Consider the following 9,777-nt stretch of genomic DNA (forward strand, 5'->3'; position numbering starts at 1 on the left):
GTTCAACTCATTTAGTTAGAACACAGTTTAGTTCAGTTTAATGAACATTTATTTTTCTAAAAGCATACATTTTTCTAATAACTTACAAAAAAAAAAAAACTTCTGTAATGTTAGAATGACATACTAGAGAAAATGTGAAATACAAATTTGGGCAAGTGTGAGATTAATTCTGACCACTAGTCCTAGGAAAGCTAAAACAGAGAGGTCAGCTGTTAGGTAGTTCTTTAAAAACAGCCAATGTTTTGCATTTATTTTATTATTTAAAAATAATAATATAATAAAATACTCACCAAAACACCTAATGACTTGCAATCATTTTCAAATAAAACAAATAAAGTAGCCAAAATGTGTATGGAAGATGATATACAGAAGACAAGACAGCAGTCCAATCCACAGAGAGCTAATTCAGAACAAACACTCTGAATGTCATTAGAATCAAATGAATCTCTAAAATACAACAAAGCTATAGTGGATCAAACATTGTAATGAACAAACTTTTGGTTTGATGGCTTTTAGAGAGTCATTAAATATATAAATTTGAATTTCACTGGCAAATCAATGATGCAGATTCATTAACCCTAGGCATATTATTAGGACTAACCAAGTTGAGTTGTGTATGTCAAATTCTCAGATACCCATATGTATATTTTAGAGGCTGCTATACAAAAAAACAATCAAACACTTTAGCACAGTTCACAAATGACCACTTCTCTTTACTGCTTCACTAATATAACTGGAACTAGGACTTATGTCGCTCCAGCCAAATGATTTCAAAGGAGCTGATTATTTTGAGTCCCTGAGAACAGCATTTCAAAGCAGAAGAGAGATGTGCAGGAAAAACATAACTACTGATGCAGTTTGAATGACTTTCAAGTGAGAAAATTAAAATTTGATACTAATAAGGTGGTTGCTGAAGCCCTACTTTCTTTAATTAGTGGTCTTATGGGCTGCATAGGACCTAGTAGGTTAGCATTTTATACAAAGAGGAAGAAGGATATTTTATTAAAACTTTGCACTTCAAATTAATGTTCTTTACTATAATATATAAACTATAAATACATCGACCTTGATGTGAGGCCTGGGCTTGATTAAAGAAATGTTTAACAGTTAATGAGTAACATCCAATAGATGCTTTGAAAAGTGCTTTTAGGACAACATACAATTTTTATCATTTACTCCTTTATTCTTTATTTTAAACATTTAAAAATAATATTTATTAAATTTCTCTTGTATACAATGGATTATTGTGTTAGAAACTGTGGTAACAGTTTCAATTTTCACTCCTTTCTCTTCCATATGTGTTTTCACCTTGTTATTCCTCTAAAATATATTTAAAGTAATATATACATATTCTGCCATTGTATATATATATTCATATATGCTATTCAAAGAACATATTTACACATACTAATATATAAATATATACACTATAATACATTTATATATGAACTATAGTAGGATAAATTATATATCAAATATGCAAATACATATAGTAATAAAAGTATATGCATATATTACATATATTTACATTAATGTACTTTTAGAATGCAAGAATTATGAGGAAGATAGACTTGTTAGCAAATAAATGCAATGCAGAGTGATTATTGTTAGAAAATTATCAAAAGAGTACACTAGAAGGGTCAAGTAATCTTTCTTGTAAGGACAAAATGAAATCCAGAGCTCATTTTGTAATGAAAGGTAAGTGAAAGTTCACCAGTGGCTAATGGAGACAGATCTTTTTTTTCTCTCCCCAAAGGGAAAGCATATATAAAAGATCAGAGAGCATATGTAAAGAAACAGCATGGCATTTGGGAAAAAAATGCAGAATGAAAATGAATGAATGAATGAATCATGTGGTTCTAAAGAGTAGCCTACTGGGAAAGTTGTAAAAGGTGTTGATTGCACTCTCACGTGAACCTATAGTTTTTACTTTATCACAAACCTTACTGGAGTCAATAACAAAAATTAAGTGAGGAGAGTTGCTGGAATATTTAGTGATATTATAGCCCTTTTATTAATTTTTAAATCAATTTTTTCACGCATTCAATACATATATTTTGAGTACATATTACCTGGCTTAGACATCAGTCATTGGCTTAGTTATATAAATCTGAATTTGGATTTGTTGTTGTGAACAAAAGCATAGAAAGTCATGGGAAGTAGGGAAGTGATGCCATCAAGATGGCAGAATAGAAGGTAAGCTGTTCTTATGCCTTAATAACAAGATTTCTGCTCATACAAGGATCCAGAAGGAGACTTGAATATATAACACAGCTGAGGAGTATGAGCTTCTTGACAAACTCACCAGCCTCCATCACACAGCAAATTCCAAGGGGGCCCAGTGTCTGCACTGGCCCCTCTATCTGTAGTTTGTGAACTATCCCAGCTGTGCTGAGACCTGCTGGAAAACATGTAACTGTATGGGGCAACAAAAAAAACCTTTCTAGCCTCTGTCCCACAGAAGATCCCGAGGGTCCCAGTCTCAGATTCAGCACCCCTGCTGCAATCAGTGAACTATTCTGTCTGTGCGGGGACTTACCAGGAGATGCATCCCTGGTCACATTTATTCATACGCAGTCAAAGAACTACCTTATGTTGCAAAGAACTACCCTACTTGAGCAGGAACTTGCTGGTTGATACATGCCTGTCTGAGACAATAAGACCTACCAGCCTCCTTCCCACAGCACATCCTGAAGGGGTCTGGTCTCAAGTCCAGCCTGTCTAGCTGCATTCAGGAATTCATTCTATCTGTGAAAAGTATTTCTAGGAGGCATGCCTATCTAGGAAACTGAAAGAGTCTTCTGGACTCTGGCACCTGACCCGCATTTCCACACAGCGTAGAACTCTTCTTGGTCTTCTGAGGTGCATTTGAGCCAGAAAGTCACATGAACATCATAGCCATTGAAAGACTCACAGTGAGTTTGGGTTTAGAGTATCCTCTAGGCCTTAAACGGCTGCAGTGGTCATATATGTGTGGGGAACAAAACTGTCAGTTGGCTTAGAATCCCTGGAAGGCTCTCTGAAGAATAATAGGCACAAATAAAGCCAGGCTGTGAAGACTAAAATAAGCACTTAGTTCATCAATGTGCAGAAACCATCACACTTCTACAAGCATCAAGGATATTCAGAAAAACATGATCTCACCGAAGAGATAAAATAAGATGCCTGAGACTGATGCTAAGGTAAGGAATATGTGATGTTTCAAAGAAAAAAATCAAAATAGATGTTTTAAGGAAACTCAACAAACTTCAAGATTATACATAATATCAATTTGGAAATTAATCAGAGATATTTAACAAAAAGATTGACATTTTTAAAGTCAAACAAAAATCTTGGATCTAAAAATACAATGATTGAAATAAAAACATGCAATAGAAAACATCAGTAGCTTAACTGATCAAAAAGAAGAAAGAATCAGTAAACTCAAAGACAAACTATTTCAAAATACAGTCAGAGGAGAATGAGACAAAAAAGAAAAGTAGTGAGCAAACTTATACTATCTATGGGATAATATCAAAAGAGTAAACATTCAGATTACTGGAGTTAAAGAGGTAACAGAAAAAGACAAATAGGTAGATAGCTTATTCAAAGAAATAACAACAGAAAACTTTTCAAGCCTGGTGAAATATATAAATATCTAGGTATGGGAAGGTCAAAGTTCACCAGTCAGATTCAACCAAATAAGAATACCCAAGATATATTATAATCAAACTCACAAATGTCAAAGACAAAGAAAGAACCCTGAAAGCTGAAAGAAAAAAGGACCAGATAACATACAAGGCAACTTCTCAGTAGAAATCTTGCAGTCTAGGATGGAGTGAGACAATATAATCAAAGCACTGAAGAAAAAGTGTTGGACATCAAAATATTGTACCCAGCATAGCTATCCTTCAGAAATAAAGGATATTAAAAGATCTTCCCAAACAAAAGCTAAGATAATTTATTGCTTTCAGACATGTAATACAAGAACTACTAAAGGAATTTCCTCAGACCTAAAGAAAGAATGTGAATGTGATTGTTATGCTAATATTGTCATCACAGCATTTAAATAAATTACATGTTTACCAAGAAGACTGAAAGACATTTAAACATTATCATAGGTAAAATATTTTTTAAGAGATAGGCTTTATAAAAATTTCAAACTACTGGGATAGAAGGGAGTTAATATACATAGTTTCTTTTTTTACTGTGTTTCTTTTTTTGTGATCTAATCTGAGATGGCATCAGTTTTAAATACTTGTTATAACTGTATAATGTTTTGTTTAAGCATCATGGTAACCACAATGCCAAAAGCTATAGCAGAGGCACTAAAAATATAAAGCAAAAAAAAATTAGAACACACTACCAGAGAAGATAACAACACCACACACATACACACACATAAGAAAGGAATAAAGGAGAAGAGTTACAGAATAAGTAAAAACAAGTAAAAGTGGCAGTAGTGAGTCCTTAGCTATCAATAATAACACTGAATGTAAACGGCTAAATTATCTCATTAAAAGACATAAAAAGTGGCTGAATTGATATATTAATAGCAAGACCCAACTATATGTTGTCTACAGGAAACTCACTACACCTATAAAGAGACTCACTTCACCCAGGTAGAAAAAGTGAAAGGATGGGAAAATGTATTCTATACAACTGAAAATGAAAAAAGAGTAGAGGTAGCTATACTTAAATAAAATAGTTTTTGCATTTTAAAAAACTGTATATAAAGACAAAAAACTATAATTATATAATCAACAAGGGATAGATTCACCAATAGGATATAATAGTAGTAAGTATATATACACCCAACAATGGAGCAACCAAATATATAAATCAAATATTAATGGGCCTAAAGGGAGAACTAGACTAAAATACAATAACAGTAGGAAAATTTACCATCTCATTTTAGGTGATGGACACATTATCCAGGCAGATAATCAACAAAAACCAAAAAAAAATCCGGGTTATTTGTACTCGACCAGTGGGTCTAACAGATCTTTACAGAATATTCCATGCAACTGCTACAGAATACACACTTTTTCATCACCACATGGAAACTTCTTTTGGATAGACCACATGTTAGTTCACAAAACAACTCTCAACAAATTCAAAATGAGCAGAAACCATAGCAAATATCTTTTATGACTACAATGAAATAAAACTAAAAAGTAATAAAAGACAAGCCTTAGAAAATAGCCATCACATGGAAATTAAACAACATGCTCCTGAATGACCAATAGGTCAATGAATAAATTAGGAAAAAAATAAAAAATATTGAAACAAATGAATATGAAAACACATGTCAGCATCTATGAGATACAGCAACTACAGTGGTACTAAAAAGGAATTTGGTAGCTATAAATGCCTACATCAAAAAAAATACAAAGACTTTAAATAAATGAGACTCAAAAATATAAAATTTCAGCAAAATAGGTTGATTTCTTGAAAAGATTAACAAAATTGACTTTTAGCTACACAAATTAAGAAAAAAAGAGAAAGACCCAAACAGATGAAATTAGAGAAAAGGAAAACATTACAAGTGATACTACAGATACACAAATGTTGCAGTCGCAGCAGTGCACCAAGATGTAACAGTCTCTCCTTGTCTGAGGTAACACCCAAATTTATTTGTTCTACCTCCAAGAAGATTAAGGAGTGAGGACACAAACGTGAGGTTAGAGTGAAAGTTTAACAAGCGAAAGAAGAAAGTTCTCTGCCAGCAGAGCAGGGGTCCCAAATGGGGTGCCTACTATCAGGCTGGGGTACAGGACTTTTGTGGATTCGGATGGGGAAGAAATGCACTTAGTCTAACAGGCCGTCTTGGAGAATATGGGAATCAGCTTGGCCTGAGGCCTTGGCCCAGGACCAGTCAGAAAGCTTGACTCAGATAGAGGCTGCTCAGCTTGGCCCGGGACCTATCAGGAGCTGAAGTGAAAGCTTGGCCTGGGACCGTGGCCCAGGACCAATCAGGGGCTGAAGTGATGATTCATAGAGGCCTGACTTACAGTTCAAAAAAAGGGAAGTAGAATGGCCACAGAAACCCACTGTGCCCATCACCACAAAAGGAGAAGAAACTTTTTTCTGATAGCCCACTGACTATATAAAGGACAAAGGCATTTCTATGCCAGTCCTTGTTCCCTTATCTGAGTGAGCCAGGGGTCCATGCTAGTTTTTATCCAGATTGGTGGAAGGCTTTTCTGTCTGTGCAGCCGTGGGCATGTCTCCAGGCACAACACCCTGTGTAGTTCCCTCATTTGTGCCCGCAGCCTGAATTTTTTCCCAGGCTGCTTTTTATGTTATGTGGAGATGAGGCACTGACCTGTGGGCGGGCAGCTTTCAGGGGACTCTTCCCTTGCTGTCTACCTAAGGCAAGCTAAATAACTCCTTTCACAAAGACAATTAGAAACTTATGGCTAATTATATATCAGCAATTTAAAAAATTTAGAAGAAATGAATAAATTCCTATATACATGTAATGTACCAAGATTGATTCAGGAAGAAATATTAAACATGAACTGATCAATAATGAGTTACAAGGTTGAAGCAATGACAAGAAGTCTCCCATCAAATAAAAGCCAAGCACCTGCTGAATTTACTACTGAATTCTACTGAACATGTAAAGAATAATTAATACCAGTTCTACTTAAACTGTGTCAAAAATTTGAAGAGGAAGGAATACTTCCAAACACATTCTACAAGGCCTCCATCTGTCTGACAGCAAAACCTGACAACAACAAACATAAAACAATAAACCAATATATCTGATAAACATGGATGCAAAAGTCCTCAAAAAAAAAATAAAAAAACAAAACTAGCAAATTGAATTCAATGACACATTAAAAGATCATTCACTTTGATGAAGTGGGATTCTTTTCAGGGATCCAAAGATGGCTCAACATATGCAAATCAATAAACGTGTTACATCACATCAACAAAATCAGGGACAAAAACCATAGAATTATTTCGATTAATGCTGAAAAGCATTATATAAAATTTGATATCCCCTAATAATAAAAACTCTCAGCAAACTGAGTATAGAAGGAAGAGACCTCAGCACAATAAAGGCTATATATGACAAACCCAAAGCTAATATACTGAATGTGGAAAAATTGAAAGCCTTTCCACTAAAATCTGCAAGACAAGGATGCTCTCACTTTCACCATTGTTATTCAATAATGAAATCCTTGCCAGAGCAATTAGGGAAGAAAAAGAAGTAAAAGGCATCCAAATTAGAAAGCAGGAAGTTGAATTATCCGTCTTTGAATAGGATATGATCTTATATTTGGCAAAACCTAAAGACTCCACCAAAATACTCTTAGAACTGATAAACAAATTTAGTAATGTTGAAGGGTACAAAATTAATGTAAAATGTAGCATTTCTATATGCTAACAGTTATCTATCTGAAAAAAAAATCAAGAAAAATCACGTTTACAACAGCTACTAAAACTAAGAATCAGTTCAACCAAAGAAGTGAAGGATTTATGCAATTTATACAATTTTAAAAAATTATAAAACATTGATGAAGGAAATTTAAGAGGGCACAGAAAATGAAAATCTATCCCATTCTCATGAAGCAGAAGAATTAATATTGTTAAAATGTCTGTACTACCCAAAATTATCTACAAATTCAATGCAATCTATATTAAAATACCAATAACATTCTTCAGGGAAACAAAGAACAATCTAAAAATTTATATGAAACTACAAAATAATCAATATAAAAAGTAGCATTTCTATATGCTAACAGTGATCTCTCTGAAAAAAAAATGAAGAAAACAATCCCATCTTCAATAATTATAAAAAAACATATTGAAGAGATATGTGCACTCTTATGTTTTTTGCAGCACCATTCACAGTAGCCATATGAAATCAATCTAAGTGCCCGTCAATAGACAAATGGATAAAGAAAATGTGCATATATGGACAATGGAATATTATTCAGCCATAAGAAGTACTGAAATCCTGTGATTTACAGAAACATGAGTGGACCCGGAGGTGATTATGTTAAGCAAAATAAGTCAGGCACAGAAATATACATATTGCATATTCTCACTCATATCTGGGAGGTAAAACAGTAAATCTTATGGAGGTCTAGAGTACACTGGTCATATCAGAGTCTGTTAAGGAAAAGAGATGGGGGATGGATATGAACATAAGTAGATTAACTGGTAAACAAATACAGTTGGAAAGAAGGTTCTAATATTCTGCAGTACAGTAAGGAAATCAGTTACCAGTAATTTATTATGTATTTCAAAATAACTATAATGGCAGAATTCTAATTTTTCCAACACAAATGATAAATGTTTGAGGTAATAGATACCCCAATGACCCTGATATGATCAATATCCATTGTATACATGTATCATATGTATCCCCCAAATATTTATGACTATGCTATAGTAATAGAAAATATGAAATACAAAAAATAAAGTCATAGGAACTACAATAAGAAAGGACACACACACACAGAGATCCTAATAATACATGCAAACAGATAATCTTGGGTGGGGGGCTCAGGGAAGCTCATACATAGCCAAAATTGACTCTTGATATTTTTCAAAAATATAATACATTGCCATTAACTATAGGGACCATGTTATACAATAAAGCTCTTGAACTTATTCCTCCCATTTAACTAATAATGATGTATCCTTTAATCAACATTTTTACGAATCTTTTTCTCCAATCACTCTAGCCTCTGGTAACCACTATTTTACTTTGTACTTCTATGAGATCAAGAAACAATTTATTAACAAAATCATGTTTGGACTATTTCTCATTTTTCTGCTATTACTGAAAATAAAACTCACTTTAAATCAATATTCCTTTTTATTTGTTTGCTAACATTTTAAACAAATTATAGTTTAATGTATTATTTATGTGAAATACTTGTATGAGGGTCATATGTTGCCTGCATTCAAAACTAATGTAATGAACCTAAATCTAATTACATAAAATATGCTACTTCCATTGCTAAAATACTTGAAACTTCTTTGAATATTGTAATGTTTAGTCTTTGTTACAATACATTCTCATTTTTAATCTTTGCTAAAATTAATATAATTACATATTTAAAATTTTTATGAATAACAAAGTATAAAGTTGTCCGTTGGTATTGCAATACTTATACTTTCTACTTGACCTTATAAATAATATGTTTGTATTATGAATTGTTTTGTAAAAAGCACATATTGAGAAACTTCAGGTTTTTTTTAATGGCATTCAGTTTCAATAGAAAAACTATTGCTCAACATTTATTTACATAGGTCATTGTCTCCATATTCGATCAATAAAGTACCATGATTTCCCTCTGGATTTCAGAACCATAACATGTGCTTATACATAATTACATATAACAATATATTATATATGTATATATATTATAAATTTATATTGTTCATTTGTAGCTGTTCTCTAATAGTGAGACTGTAAGTTCATTGAGGTCAGAGATAGTGTTGTCTCTGTTATACATTCTATATTCAGTTAAATTTAATAAAAAGTTGCTTTATTTATATTTCAGTTTTAATTTTAAGTACTCGTTTTTAATTATTTGCTTAATTTTTCTCTCCTTAGTCTCAAGGGATAAATTGAGTATAAAAGCTATTTTGGTTAAGACACTCTGGATTTGCCTCTCCTCAGTGATTTGTTTTTCTAAGACCACCAGAGCGAGCACAAAAGAACCAGCGGGTAGGCAAAGGTCAGGAGCAAAACTGCAAGTTTATTTTGGTAACCTAAGGTGTGGGGAAGCAGTCTGTCGGCCTCCGGCAAAGAAGGCCGACAGAGTCCCC

This window comes from Colobus angolensis, unplaced genomic scaffold (assembly GCF_000951035.1).
Source record: "Colobus angolensis palliatus isolate OR3802 unplaced genomic scaffold, Cang.pa_1.0 Scaffold281, whole genome shotgun sequence".
Taxonomy (NCBI): Eukaryota; Metazoa; Chordata; class Mammalia; order Primates; family Cercopithecidae; genus Colobus; species Colobus angolensis.